The sequence below is a fragment of the Myodes glareolus genome, chromosome 4, assembly GCF_982192425.1.
Source record: "Myodes glareolus chromosome 4, mMyoGla1.1, whole genome shotgun sequence".
Lineage (NCBI taxonomy): Eukaryota > Metazoa > Chordata > Mammalia > Rodentia > Cricetidae > Myodes > Myodes glareolus.
In genome coordinates, this window is record NC_142029.1 from 39,940,986 (window position 1) to 39,956,670 (window position 15,685).

The following is a 15,685-nucleotide window of genomic DNA, read 5'->3' on the forward strand; positions in this document are numbered from 1 at the left end:
GTTTCCTCAGCTTTGGGAATATCTGAGCATTTAATACTGACTGTAATATCCCTGGGAATTACAGGTGAGTGGTGCATATTGACTGAGCCCTGGTGCTTCATTCCCCAAATAAGTCTTGAGCGATGCAAATCTAGTTTACTGAGGAGAAGTAGCTCCACTAGAGAGTCAGACTTAGTCGTGGGTCCTGGGGGGCACAATGACTGGCAATTCACAGATGCAAGGTACAGTTCTATACCCTTCAAAAGTCATACCTGCCCTGAAATCTGGAGTGATCTGTGGAAAACCTGGGCTTGTTTCAGTCCAGAAGATGCATTTTAGAGTGTAGCCAAAGAACTTCCATTCTGATGTGGACCTCTGTTCAGTGTGGCCCACACTGACTTTTTCCTAACATTAACCAGTTGGTATGGGGGAAGCCTGTGTAGTCTTATGATTGATTTTTAAACCTTATCACTGCTTCACACCGACCAGTGGGTGCTATCATCCGAGCAGAAAAATACATGTCCCATGATGCTTTTTAGCTTTGAAAACAAATACTGTGTGTGTGTGTGTGTGTGTGTGTGTGTGTGTGTGTGAGAGAGAGAGAGAGAGAGAGAGAGAGAGAGAGAGAGAGAGAGAGAGAGAGAGAGAGTTATTGAGAAAAGGTCTCACTCTGTATCCCAGGCTGGCCTTAACTTTGTGACAGTCTACTTACCTCTTTTGGCTTCTGGGATTGTGGGTTTGAGCCATCATACCCAGCTCCACAAAAGTTTTGAGGAAAAAATGGGGGAGTGTTGTTTACATAGTTTAATGGCTAAAGGCACTGTGCCCTGGAGACCCCAGTTTGGTCCATATCAAAAGACAAAAAAAAAAAAAGTACTGACTGCATTTGTCAAACTGGAAATAGTTTCAATGGTTCTTACCATGGATGCCTACAAAATAGAGAGTCTTCTTTAAAAGGGAAATCTGTTTCTATCTTATCCAGATTCTCAGAAGGAGCCAAGATGTGTGCAGTTTGCATATGGCGTTTTACTACTCTCCTTTGCATTTGTCTTTTCACCTAGGATTTATAAAGAGAATGATAAGATGAGTTATTTCCATGGAAGCTTTGAATATAATAGGATTAAGTTGCTCAGATGAGTATTTATTTTTAATTCTGGAGCTTTATGTTAAATGATAAACTAGTGCCAGAAACCACATCTTCACTGAAGAGGTGCATATATCTTGCATTTATTCCATTATTGGCCTCATAAATCTGTAATAGATAAGCTGAAAGAAAGACAGGTGTGTTTATAGTGCAGGCCACCTAGATAGGTTATACTGCTTAGAATCAAAAATTTTTCCATGATCTGAATTTTCAAGGTCATATTTGTGTGTGTGTGTGTAAAAATCATTTCCTTAATTTTAAGAGATTTCATTTTTGTTCATTTTTATAAAATGGTATTTTTAGGAAATAATCAAAACAAGTAAGAATTTTAGAAGACATCCAACTTTTAAATTTTTGATCATTCTTGAAAAAGGCTTTTTATTTTTGAATGAGCAAGAAAAAACATACAATCATCTCTAAATTTAAGTTTAATTTAAATATTTTTCCCAAAGAAAGATACCAAATTAGGTATGCAAATGAGAATTTTATATTTGTAAGTTTTATGAACATACCTTTGATAATACTGAGTGCAGTAAAGGGTGACATACAAATCATAATACTATTAAGTAAGCTGTAGAATCAAACAGTTTCAATTTTGACACAGAAAATACCTGCCTTTGTCTCTCTAGTAGTTCTAGAGTTTCAGCTGGTATCTAGTAGTTGTTGCTGATTTTATCTCTCGCTATTTTTGCATAAACAGTAGCAAGAAAACAGAGAAAACATTTCTCTAAAAGAATTAGAATTGCAACATACTTAGCAGAGAAATCAAATCAAAACAACTCTGAAATTCCATCTTACACCTGGAAGAATGGCCAAGATCAAAACTGATGACAACTTATGCTGGAGAGGTTGTTGGGTAAAGGGAACACTTCTGCTTTGCTGGTGGAACTGTAAGCTGATACAGCTCCTTTGAATGTCAGTGTGGCAGTTTCTCAGAAAATTTGGAAACAATGTTCCTCAAGACCCAGTGATACTACTTTTGGGTATATATTTAAAGGATGCTCAATCGTGCCACAAGGACATGTGCTCAACTATGTTCATAGCAGTATTGTTTATCATAGCCATTACCTGGAAACAACCTAAATGCCCCTCGACTGAAGAATGGATAAGGAAAATGTGTTACATTTACACAATGGAGTACTACACAGCAGAAAAAAATAACATCTTGAATTTTGCAGGGAAATGGATGGAACTAGAAAAATCATTTTGAGTGAGGTAACCCAGACCCAGAAAGACAATTATCACATGTACTCACTCATAAGTGGTTTTTAAACATAAAGCAAAGAAAACCAGCCTACAAACCACAATCCCAGAGAACTTAGTCAACAATGCAGACACTAAGAGAGACTTACATAGATCTAATCTACATGGGAAGTAGAAAAAGACAAGATCTCCTGAGAAAAGTGGGAACATGGGGACCTTGGGGTAGGGTTGAGGGCAGCATAGAAAAATGTAGAGTTCAATAAAAATCAATTAAAAAAAAGAATTAGAACTGCCACCATGAAAATTTTATTATTTTATCTGTGAGGGTATTCATGATAGAAGTTTGAATACTCCAAGGTCATCATTGCAGAGTAGTCTCTAAGTTGTTCAGAGATATTCAGGGTTTATCACACATTTATCTTTTTATTTTTCCTGGATTGTCTTAGTTTCTTTTTCTTTTTTTATTCTTTTTATTTTATTGTTTTGTAAAATCTCTTCTTCAGCTCTCTTCATCCCACCCCTGGAGATAATCTATTTTCCTTCTCGAGGTTAGAATTTTAGAAATTCTTTGAACTTGGGGTGGTTATGGGGCAGAAACTCAAGTAGAGGGGGAACATTCATTAACAAGAATTGTAACATGAAAAGACCGGGCCTACTTGTTTGTGTTTCTGTCCTACCCGGCCCCCCAGCTGTTTAGTCCCAGAGAAAATTACACACAGGACTCCATAAGTTATAAAGCTGATTGGCCCATTAGGTCAGGCTTCTTACTGGCTAACTCTCACATCTTGATTAACCCATTTTTCTGATCTATGTTAGCTATGTGACTCAGTACCTTTTTCAGTGGGGCAGCTCACATCCTGCTGCTTCTGTGATCTGGGCAGGAGTGGGAAGAATCAACTTCCTCCTCCCCAGAATTCTTCTGCTCTCCTTGCATCATTTCCACTTCCTGTCTGGTTTCCCCGCCTACATCTCCTGCCTGGTCAATCAGCATTTATTTAAAACATGATTGACAGAATACAGACAATTCTCCCACACCACTTCCCCCTCTTTTTTAGAAAAGAAAAACAAAGGAAAAATATCCATAGTCCATTTTTGGGAATGTGGGTGTAGCATTCCAGACTACTTCCAGTTGGTTGGGGGCGCTGATAATCTTATGGGAACCTAAAGAAAATTTAGAGTCATGATCAAGTCCTGACTGAAGTATCCTGTGAGTCTTGATCATCTCAGGCAACAGTCTTGAACCTGTTCTGGATGAAGAACTCAGACATCTGGGCCATCTATTCCTGTCGGAGATTTTTCAGGTGACCTCCCTTGATCAAACTGGATTTTTCTTAACTCAGAATAAATCCAGAGCCTCTCATTTTCTGTGGAATCAAAAGCAAAATCTCTTCTCCAAAGTAACATACCTTTTGACTTCAATTTTGAAGCCAAGGTATTTTCAAAATACCTATCTTGGATTAATTCTGCAGCATTTATAAGCAAATATCTTTTAGCAGCTGTTGCTCCTTCCTCAGCATTTAAACAATTCAAAGAGAGCATAATAACATACAGTATCAAGATTCTCTGTGTATTTTCCATCTTTACATGGCTTTATTTTAACCTCTATTTCTTTTATTTTTATTTTCAACTTTCGGCTTATTGAGACAGGTTCTCTGTATAACTTTGTCCTGGAACTCCCTCTGTAGACCAGGCTATCCTTGAACTCCCAGAGATCTGTCTCTCTCTGCCTCCCCAGTGCTGGGATTAAAGGTGTGTACCACCACATCCAACTACTTTCTTTCTTTCTTTTTTTTTATTTCTAAGGACTTTAAACCATTTAGAAGTTTTTTTTTCTTTTAATCTCTCTTTATGTTTATCTCTCTCTTTCTGACCATGTGGGTCTTTAATTTGCTAAGGAATATGGAGAAGACAATGCTCAAAAACTCCTATGACATTTCAAGGTCCTTGCCAGGAAGCAAGTTGCAACATTGTATCCATTGGGACAGCCTGCTTGAAAGAGTCAGAGTTTTTCCTGGCAGGACTGCCCAGAAAACTGGCATTTTAAAACAGCATAGCGTTTTTCTTGCTAAGGCTGAAAACCGAAATGCTTTACTCTAGTCTTTCCCAAGCTTTCTCAGGCTTTGTGTGGTTGCAGTTATCCATGTGGGTGCCATTATGTAACATGAGGGGGCCTGTTTGTTGGGGGTTTTTCTGTTCTGGCTGGTCCCGCAGCTATTTAGTCCCAGAGAAAAATCACACAAAGAACTCTGTAAGTTATAAAGCTGATTGGCCCACTAGGTCAGGCTTCTTACTGGCTAACTCTCACATCTTGATTAACCCATTTTTCTGATCTATGTTAGCCATGTGGCTCAGTACCTTTTTCAGTGGCACAGCCCACATCCTGCTGCTTCTGTGGTCTGGGCAGGAATGGGAAGAATCAACTTCCTCCTCCCCAGAATTCTCCTGCTCTCCTTGCATCATTTCCACTTCCTGTCTGGTTTCCCCGCCTACATCTCCTGCCTGGCCAATCAGCATTTTTTTAAAACATGATTGTCGTGACCGCCTCAACCAGCAAGGAAGACACAAACACCGGAGCTCTTCTTGCAAGCAGTTTACTCAGGACCTTGTTACAATAGTTTCTCTCACCGGGTAAGCTCCTCCCAGCCCTTAAGTAGCCCTGGGCAGCCATTCCTGGATCGCCATGTGGGCACTGTCCATAGGTCCACTTATACACAAGCAGCTTACGATCATCGCGTGATCCTGGCTTTAGCCAAATAAGGTGTTGTTTACCACTGAGAACTGCGACGCGCATCCTGACCAGCAGGAATGAACGCCACTAAAAACGAGAATTCCTTCCCTGGTCACGTCTTTATTCGGAGCATTTGATTGAGGAAAATTGGGGGAAGGGAAGATAGAGCAGGGACGAGAGAAAGCTTAGAGAGAGCCAGTAGAGCCCAGAGGCAGCTGCTTTTAAACGGTGGAGAGGCTTGAACGCTGTCCTGATTGGTTAATGCCATTCTGCTGGTCTGAGCATGTGCAAGCAAGGGTGCAGGCAAGGGTGCTCAGCCCCACGTGGCTAAGCCAGGTATACCTCCAAACTGCAGGACCACCTGTGCCTCCAGGTGGCTTCCTACATCTCCCCCTTCTACTGTAAATAAAAGCAATAAGGCAAAACTATTTTCCAATCTGGTCCCCACCTCATGATGTGTGGACCGATTAAAGAAAAGAAAAACAAGACACACCCTTCCCGTGCAATGGGACAACTACCCTGGGAGTGCTAGGGCTGTGTCTGCACACCCTCCGTCTATGCATACCTTCCTCTATGCCGTGGGACTATCTGGTCCCTAGAGGGTATGCATGGCTAATTGCCTATGAGCTCTTTTGAGGCTGAGAGCCAAACCTGGGGTGAGGATACACATACCAAGGCTGCCAAGGCCTGTGCCACAAAGACCTTGTCCCACCTCACTTGGACTAGCAGGAAGCACACCAATCAAAGACATACAGCACTTCCACCTAGACACAGCATGCCAGGGATATCTCTGCTCCCACCCATTCCTAAGGAAGGAAAAGGCAAAATAGAGTAAGAGATAAGAGGTTGCACAGGGTGCTGCTCAAGTCGATGGTGTGAAACAGCTGCTCTTGACATTGCCCAGAAGGTCATCTCTGCTGTCTCCACATGAATCTTCCACAGCAGGACACTCAGCATCCACTGGATCATCTTTCTTCTTTATTTCTCTTGTCAGTCTTGCTGGCATCCAGATGTATGTCAGCATTCCTAGAAAAACATAAACAAAACTCTTCTCCCAAATTAACATCTAAGAGTATTAAAAACTCTCAGTGTAAAAATTCAGCACAATCAGTACTGGAAGTAGGCTGGTTTTGAACTTAGAGACCTGCAGGTCTCCGTTTCAAAGAGCAAATCTTGTTTGCCTGTGCCATTAAAGCAGGCCTTAGAATTAGACGGAATTGCTTTCAAACAGAGCATCTCTGTCTGTTGCTGTTTTTCCAGCAAAATTTTGAATTAAAAATTAAGTGTAAAGAATGCAAGAGAAATCCTTTCTCTGGGGGAAGCTGTCACTGGTAGTCCCCCTCTATTGTCTAAAACCAAAACAGTTGTCACTGGGAATTGAACTCAGGGCCTTTGGAAGAGCAGGCAGTGCTCTTAACCTCTGAGCCATCTCTCCAGGCCCGCATTCAAATGAAAAAACCTCTAGGTAGCATTGTTTTATTCCACCCGTTGCCTGAGGCAATAGGTCCGTACCGGGTAACCAGGTTGACGCGCCTTTATTATGATAATTACGACCAGTTCTTTGAGGGAAAATGGGCATCGACAATCGATCTAGCTGCTTCCTGCTGACGACGGGACGATGTGCATTTTTTGGGGAATAAATGTTTTTATCTGACTGAATTTTTGGCGACAAATGTTTTTATCTGACTGAATTTTTGGAGGCCGCGGCTGAGGCACGGCCCATTGTGGCCGATTGTGGCCCAAACAAAGGCATGGCCCCGCCCTGGGCCGTGCGCGGGCTCGCCGTTTATCCTGTACCTGCGAACTGTGCACCCTGCCTCACCTCAGGCATTGAACTCGCACCGCTGGCCGCGAGTCTTTTCCAAGCTCCGGCGAGGGGGGGGGCCTCTCCTGCCCGGTCTGCCCGCGCGCGGAGGGCCCGGTTAGGGCCGCGGGGGGCCCGGGAGTGACGATCACTCAGCACGTGGCCCCGCCGATGAGCTTCCTCCGCCCGCCCATGTTGCTATGGAAACGCGGTTTTTCGTAGAGCCTGTGCTCAGAGCTCAAGTGCTGGGATTAAAGGCGTGCGCCACCACGCCGGCTACTTCCTCAATCAAAATTAAAGTTTTCTGTACGTGAGAGCCAGAGACTGAGCTCTCTTAACAACATTAGGCGAAAATCACCTCCAAAAGCTCTGTGGCTCTTTAAGAACAGGGAAGGCAGTCTTCAAACATGATCAAGCCCGACTCCCTACGAGACTGTTGCCTCTGAGTCTCTAACAGCGAGTACGGACGGAGGAAGCCGCGGATCTCCCAACCGTAAACCTCGCTTTTTCTCAGCTCCACCTGCACTGAACTTGAGGGATTTTTCTTCCCCGTTGCTTTCTGTACCTTCTTTCAGATACCTTAACTTTTATTCTTTCTATTTTCTTTTCTTTTTAGGCCTATACTTTTTCCATTCTTTTTCCTCCCCTTTCTGGAGGATTTAACTGACATCACTCACTGCTCCACGTGGCAGAGTTCTGAAATTCACGGCTCTCTGTCCGGTGTCTGATTTCAGCTCCTTCCTCCCGGGCTTTCAGCACGTTGCTGGGCACTTCCTTCTCAGGGTCCCCCGGCGTAGTTGTCAGGGTCCCTCGGCGTCCCGAGGTTTCGAGCACCAGTTGCGACGCGCATCCTGACCAGCAGGAATGAACGCCACTAAAAACGAGAATTCCTTCCCTGGTCACGTCTTTATTCGGAGCATTTGATTGAGGAAAATTGGGGGAAGGGAAAATAGAGCAGGGACAAGAGAAAGCTTAGAGAAAGCCAGTAGAGTCCAGAGGCAGCTGCTTTTAAACGGTGGAGAGGCTTGAACGCTGTCCTGATTGGTTAATGCCATTCTGCTGGTCTGAGCATGTGCAAGCAAGGGTGCAGGCAAGGGTGCTCAGCCCCACGTGGCTAAGCCAGGTATACCTCCAAACTGCAGGACCACCTGTGCCTCCAGGTGGCTTCCTACAGAGAGCACTTGCTTTCGGGATCGTGGAAGGCGGAAGCTGGCACCATCTTTTAGGTGCGGCTCCACGCAGCTCTCTACAGTTCCCCCTTTTTTGTTTTAAAAACAACAGGCAAGAGTAGAGGTCTGATCTCTGTTAAAAATGAAGCATGTACTATTGTTTATCCAGGCGTCCTCCACCCAGAAAACACTAGACCCGCTTGGTGCCCTTTTTACAGAGGTGGGAGTTAGGCACTGACCCACGTGCAATCAGACTTGCTCTTCTTGTGGTAGATGTAATTACCCTCAAGTGAAGTGCGCAAGCCTCGCATCCTGTGCTTATATATCTTTTAAAGTAGTTAACCAAACTTGGGGGGACTGTCCTGCTTCAATAGTCATGAATGCTTGAATGATCATTGCTGCATTGCGATGTTGTGAGGCTCTCATGTGACAAATGCACCACAGACATACCAGGGAGGCAAGCACCATTAGGCCTGTCAGGGCTCCTATTCCTGCCCACTCCTTAAAATAACTAAAAGTTTGTTTCAGCATATTAAGAAAAGTATGAGCAGTAGGTAATTCCAGCCGTGTGGCATTCAGGGAAATAATCTGGTTGATCAAGGTGTCCGTCCTGTTCTCAAACTCCTTGCTCCAGTTTCCCTGGAGGTACGCCCTCAGCTGCCGGCTCAGGTTACCATTCTTTGTAAAATTCTCAGCCAATCTGGAAGTAATGCATAAAGAGGAGAGGGAATGAATACATCCTACACTGGTTAAGGTTACTAATTCATCCACTTGCTCTTGCAAGAGGTCTACTCTTTGGTTTACTGTCAAAATGTCAGCTTTTAAATGACCATCGATAGATTTCAAAGTGGTCATTGTGGAGGCTGTCCTCTCCACGATTTCATTAACTGTCTCTGCAATCTGAGTTGTTGCAGCCATGGCAACAGCAGCTGTCGTGGCAGCTGCAGCAGGTAGATACAGCAATTGCGGAGACTAGGGCTGCTGTTATCCCAAAGTCTCGTTTTGTTCTGAGCAAATGAGCGATTGGGACGGTACCAGTATCAACTCTGACTGGGATGGGAACATATGTGGGAACTCTCATCACCACAGCTGTGTTATAAGTACCATTCCAGCATTGACTTGCGAGGCAAGTTGTCTTAGAGGAATTACAATAGATCACATCCTCTGTGGCATTGGTAATATTAGTCAACAAAAAGAAGAAGGGTGCCTTTAAGCACACTGGACTGGCAGAAATGGTAAGGTTGTTCATCATTTTATTTATAGTAACATTTGAAAAAACTCCCTTTGTATCCCTGCTGGCATAGATGTTAAGTAGCTGAACAGTCAAATTACGAAGGGCAGCAAAAGGCTCTAGGGATGAAAAGGCCCCTCTTTCATTAGAAAGAATCCATTGAAACCGGGGCCAAGTATTTTTCGTATTAGTTTTCTGATTAGTCCGATTAGCAAGATTAAAGAAATGTCTTCCTAAAGGAGGGGTAAATTCAAAACCTGGTGCAATCTGCTTTGACTTATGATCTGGGCTTTGACATGGTGTCCAATAAGGGGGGGGTACCCTAAATTAGGGGTACAATAAGGTAATACTTGTCGAGCGGTGGAATTCCCTAATCCAAAGAGTGAACTTGAAGGTCGAAGCCCTTCCATCAACATCAATAAGGTAGTAATACTTGTGGCATTACTACTGTTTTTACCACTGCCTGTGCCTGAGGAAGTACCCGTATTTATTGTTTTCAGTGCTTCCACGAGCATGGTGAAAGGCACATGATTATCGGTCAATGGGTCAAGCCAATTACCCACCGAGCTATTTTTCAACCATATACATGGGATAGAATTATTTTCAAGAGAAAAGCATAAGGCTCCTTGAAGAGGAACATCAGCTGCATTGTACATAGCCATGCTAGGGTCTAAATTTACGCAGGGTAAGCCTAATTCACAACTAGTGGAAAAAAAGACAGGTAAAACTTTTGATGTAGAATGAACAGGTATAGGAATTGGCCATGCTTTTTCTATGGCCCACAAGATTTGTTCATTGGCTTGGATCAACAATGGAGGCATCAGGACTGTCACCATCAGTAGGATCACAGTCTGAGGCTTCATCTTACTTGTCATTCCTCTGCACTTGTGCTTTTCTCACCAAGCGCTCCGGTACCCAAATAGAGTCCAAGTGATCCTGTGGAAAAACAGAAACAGAGCCTCGTGCCCATGCCATCACGGGATCAGGGCCATGCCAGACCCCTGTCAGAGCATCTTTCCATTTTATCAATCCTTTTAAGGGACTGGATGGGCAAGAATGCCTGTCCATGGCAGACTGATTGGTATTGTCCAAGTTTAAAAAATTAAGTGTAAATAAGACTAAGGAAAGTCTATTCTTAGGGGTCTGTTGATGACCTATTCCCCCTTTTGGTTTTTGAAGCAATTCCTTTAAGGAACGATGAGCATGCTCTACAATACCTTGGCCTTGTGGATTATAAGGCAGTCCATGTATGAGTTGAACACCCATGCGTTGGCAGAAGGAGGTGAACTTTTGTTCCGTATAAGCGGGACCATTGTCTGTTTTCAGTTGCTGGGGTTTTCCCTAGGTGGCCCACGCTTCCAGACAATGAGCAATCACTTGGGTTGCCTTTTCACCTGTCATTGGTGTGGCATGGATAATGCCAGAGCACATATCCACGGAGACATGTATGTATTTTACCTTGCCAAACTCAGAGAGATGGGTAACATCCATCTGCCAAAATTTAAGGGGGAGCAATCCACGCGGATTGACCCCCAAAGTTTGAAGGTGATGATGTATGGCACATTGTGGACAATCCACAACCACCTTGTGTGCATCAGCACAGGAAATGGCAAATTTTTGTTGTAGGGTTTTGGCGTTAACATGAAACTCTTTATGAAAATCATGAGCCCTCTGCAGGGCAGAGGCAAGAAACATCCATTCTTGTCTGGTACACTGATCAACCTTGTCATTGCCGGCAGCCAGAGGGCCTGGCAAACCTGTATGTGCATGAATGTGCTGTACAAAGAAAGGATTCTTACATTGCCAGAGTAATAGCTGTAATTGTATAAATAGCCTATGTACTGGGCTGGAGGATTTAATAAGTCCAACGCACTCAAGGTATTTTAAGGCGTTAACAACATAACAAGAATCCGAAATTAAATTAAATGTAAATGGACAGGATTTAAACACCTCAACCACGATTGCTAGCTCCACTTGCTGAGGAGCTCCAGGAGAAAACTGATATTTAACAGGTTCTGCAGCCTTGAGGGCAGTTGCGCTTAATGTGGCCTGGTTTACCACATCGAAAGCAAGTTCCTGCATTGCCCCCATTTTTGCTCAATCTAAGTACTGCCGCTGCCAGTCCAGCATTGGTTAATGGACCTCCTAATTCTCTACATGCTCTCATCCAGACTTCTAATCCTCTATTTTTATATGGGGTGAAAGCTGCTCTGCACTCCTGGGTACATTGTTCATACACTAGCTGCTTGACAAACGGCATAGCGGTGTCCGGGTCACCGAAGATCTTTCCTGCTGCTTCTACCATCCTAGCCACATAATCAGAAAAAGGCTCCATAGGTCCTTGAAGGATCTTAATCAAATTACCAATTACCTCCCCTTTATTAGGTAAGGTCTTCCATGCTCTTGTGGCAATGTTATTAATCTGATCATACACTTGAGGAGGATATCCATTTTGCTGGCTGGCAAACCTGCCTTGTCCAAGCAACATGTCTGTGTCCCAGACTGCTTGTGCCCCTCCAGCTGCTGGATTTATTGCAGCCTGAGCATTGGCCAATTCAAATTGAAAGAGCTTTCCAATGTAGATACTGGCCAGGGGACAAACATGCTCGTGCTAGCTTCATCCAATCAGCTGGAGTCATGGCGTATCTATGTAGAGCTTCCACTTGGGCCACCGTAAAGGCGACTGTAGTGCCATAAGTCCGGACAGATTCTGCCAATGTCTTGATGACCTTAAAATCCAAATGCTCATGGAATCGACTGCCTTGCGGATTCTAAAATACAGGAAATGCTGAGGCCGTCATCATTTCTGCCCTGACTTCTCTCCATACCTTAGGATTGAAGGAAATCCCTCCCTCTGCTCCTAAAACCTCCGGATACGGGGGCGGAGCTGAAGGGGTTACAGTCCTGCGCATGCCTTTAGATGTCTTATTTTTCTCTCTGTTTCCCTTTTTCTTGGAGATTTTCATTCTTTTTAATGTTTTCCTAAGGGTTTCTCTATCTTCTTCATCCGTTTCTGTCTCTGTGTCTGGTGTTTCTGGGTCTGGCCCTGTCTCTGAGCTTGAGGAGACAGAAGAGTCTGATTTCTCCAATTTTGACAGGCTAGGATATAATTGACCCTTTTGCTTTTCCTGGGCCCTTTTCTTCTTCCCTCTACCTGAATCTGTATCAGATGCCACATCAGACTTGGCCGTTTTAGAGGCTGCCGTTTCTGAAGCTGCCCTCTCTGAACGTTCCTCCTGTAATATCTCTAAGGCTGTTTGGCCATTTTCTACTGCTTCACTGCACTTTCGATCCTCGAGGCAGCTTTTCACTAATTTCCAGATAGGTCTTACTCCAGCCTTTTGCGTTCCCTATTCTGCAGCAAACTCAAAGTTTTCCCATGACCGAGTCGTAAGCTTCCCGGAGACTGCAAACCAACAAGCAGTGGTATCACATTTCTCCAGGAACCTCCCTAAGGTACTTTTCTTAAGTTTTAGATTTTTTAAACGAAGCAGCTCGTTCAAAGCCAGAAAAATTGGGAGAGAAGGAGAATTCCCCATGTCTATTCACTGAGGATTCTCAATACACTCCCTACAGCAATAAGTAAAAACGATGAACCAGAACACTGTACTCAAGAGTATCCAAGCTGCTAAGAGCAAGTAGTAATCCATCAACAGTATCCAGCAATTTTACTTTCAGTTTGTCGGGCTAGCGAACCAAATGTGCTCTACAGACTTGTAGCCCTTCTACTGTAGTAGGCTTTACTTTCACTTTCGATTTTTCGGCTCTAGTCGCAGCTCTATTTTCACTTTCGATTTGTCCGCTCTAGTCTCGGCTCTACTTCCCCGCTCTCCCTTTGTTTACAGGCGAGAGCAAATAACCCGCTTTGGTCATGGGTCCCCAATCTTACCTTGAGGACTTACCGGTGCACCCCCTGACTGCTGCAAGTTCTGGACTCCAGGGAGAGGAGAGGAGAATCTCCATACAGGCCACCACTTGTGGCGACCACCTCGACCAGCAAGGAAGACGGCAACACTGGAGCTCTTCTTTCAAGCAGTTTACTCAGGACCTTGTTACAATTGTTTCTCTCACCAGGCAAGCTCCTCCCAGCCCTTAAGTAGCCCTGGGCAGCCAATCCTGGATCGCTACGTGGGCACTGTCCATAGGTCCACTTATACGCAAGCAGCTTACTATCATGGCGTGATCCTGGCCTTAGCCAAATAAGGTGTTGTTTACCACTGAGAGCACTTGCTTTCGGGATCGTGGAAGGCGGAAGCCGGCACCATCTTTTAGGTGCGGCTCCACGCCGCTCTCTACACATGATTGACAGAATACAGACAATTCTCCGGCACCAAAGAATGAAGGCATACAACAGCTGAGCTCCAAAGCTTCCTCTAATTTAAACACTTGCCACGCTAGTAGAGATCCTTTTGAAAACCAGACTCTGTCCTTCATCCTCTGGCTTTGGCCTTTGTCAAGTTGCCTGTTTTAACCCTGTAGTGGAGAAGAGTTTCCAGTATGGAGGTGTAGACAGTCTAGAAGAAGCTTTGGATGCCAGGTTGAGCTTAGCAGGTGGAGGAAAAATATTGTTCGATTGTCCCAACAGCTGGTTATTTGGTGTGTTAATGAATGTACACAGGCAAGAGCAAGGGCTGCTGGGATGCCAGAGGCTCACTGGTAGCAGACTGTGAGAAGTTCTAGATTAAAGGTACTGAAATATGTTTTAGAACAGAATATTATGACAGACACTAACGCCTGAGCGACTCCGCTCTAGAATAAACAGGAAACAATGAATATGTTTGCTTCTGTGGTTTTGACATTTATCGTACATCTACAACTATGATTTTTTTTTGCTTAATATGTATTTCATTTCCCAATAGGTTCATCATCTACAGTAGAGAAATAAAATTTAAGAAAATAAAAGTGAATGTCAAATTAAATCTTGTGATCAGAATTTCAAAGAATCAGTAATGATTTAACACTGGAGTTGCACTGAGTTTTCCAATCACATAAAAGTCAGAAGATGGAGATACACTAAATAAGCATTAGTGTCCACTCAAGTGTTAGAATTTATCTTATTTATCTTAAGAGAACTGAACATAAAGACAAAGGCTTGTCACATGGAGTTGCAGAAATTGAATTTACACAGTGATCCATCCTTGAACTGTCACTTCGTTTATACAGTTGTCCTATATTCCTTTACTCCCTTTTGTTTCCAATTTAGAAGTGTTCGTGTATAGTTTTTATTTTGCTTGATTTCATTACTAGAGGCATAGATTCACAAATACCTAAAAGATGGTGCCTTTATAGCAATGACACAAGAAAAAGCATCAATCAAAAATAAGATAAAATCAAATTTAAAAGTTAACTAGTTCTAGCAAAAAAAATTTCTCCTGGTGCATGTAATCAAACACATCTGAAGCTTCTGTCTGCTTTGACAATCTTATAATTTCTATTGCTCATCTGTGCATAACTTAGGCAGGAAAACTGAAAGTTCAAGGTTTTTTTTTCTTTTTTTTGGCTAGAGTGGGTTCAAGATTAACCTGGGTTGCTTAGCAAGACAATGCCTCAAAGTCAAAAGTAAAGAAAGGTCTGGGGAATAGCTCAGTGGAGGCATGCCTGCGGAGTACCCATGATTCTCTGGGTTCAGGACTGAGTGAGAAAGTGAGAGAGGCTGGGGAAAGACCGGCTTCCTGAACACATTGCTCAAAACTACTTCCAAACACACTACAGTTGTCTACGTACAAAATAAGCACTGGAAGGTGAGAAAAGCCTGAAAGGGTTTTTTTCACATCTACAGGAACTGAACAATCTGGAAGAGTTTTCACGTCTTCAGGACCGGAACTACGAAAGTACTGCAGCGTTGAAGAGCAGACTTTCTCCCATGCCCCCAATCACATCGTCTCAGATTTAAAAACACAATGTTATTGTTAAAGATATTAAAATTTTTAATGACTGTGCCCAGCTAGGGATTATTCCAAGTTGCTTAAAATCTATCGGAAATCATTAATCAAAACAGTCAATGTGTAAAATGATTTTTTGAGCATTTCTAGCAAGCTGAACAATTATTGAACAAAAATCTTTTAAGCAGAAAACGTCATTTATAAAGTCCAGGGGAAAACTCAACTAATAAATAATGAACATAAAGAAGAAGATGAGGTGATTTTCAAATATTAGAAATGTGTTTCGTACAGTTGTGGAACTTGGTAATATTTAGATCTCAATAAAAGCTCCGAAGGCAGCTTTCTTGCTGGGTCATCCCTCTTAGTGAACAAGTACAAAGGAGGGAGTTGCTCATCTTTTTATAAGCATGCCTCACGGTCTAACATGATCAGTCCATTTAGGGCATGTGCAGACTCCCCGGTGGTGTCTAGTTCCCTTAGCTGTCTTCCCTCATAATACTGTTATAATGGTAATTAAGCTGCACCGTAAGTTTGGAACGGACAAG

At 43.3% G+C, this 15,685-nt stretch overlaps 1 long non-coding RNA gene and 1 pseudogene across 2 annotated transcripts; both read right to left on the bottom strand.

Annotated features, from left to right (window-relative positions):
- Window positions 1-6,848: 6,848 nt before the first annotated feature.
- On the bottom strand, window positions 6,849-7,045 carry LOC148122244 (Nuclear RNase P; annotated as a pseudogene).
- Window positions 7,046-7,745: 700 nt separating this feature from the next.
- LOC146894615 (uncharacterized) lies at window positions 7,746-13,311 on the bottom strand. 2 transcript variants are annotated; one of them, XR_015737615.1, is made up of 3 exons: window positions 13,161-13,311; window positions 10,127-10,194; window positions 7,746-8,727 (listed from the first exon to the last, which is right to left on the bottom strand). It is a non-coding gene; the product is annotated as an uncharacterized LOC146894615 (long non-coding RNA). The 2 variants fall into 2 exon arrangements; XR_015737616.1 differs by having other exon boundaries at window positions 13,148-13,311.
- Window positions 13,312-15,685: the final 2,374 nt, after the last annotated feature.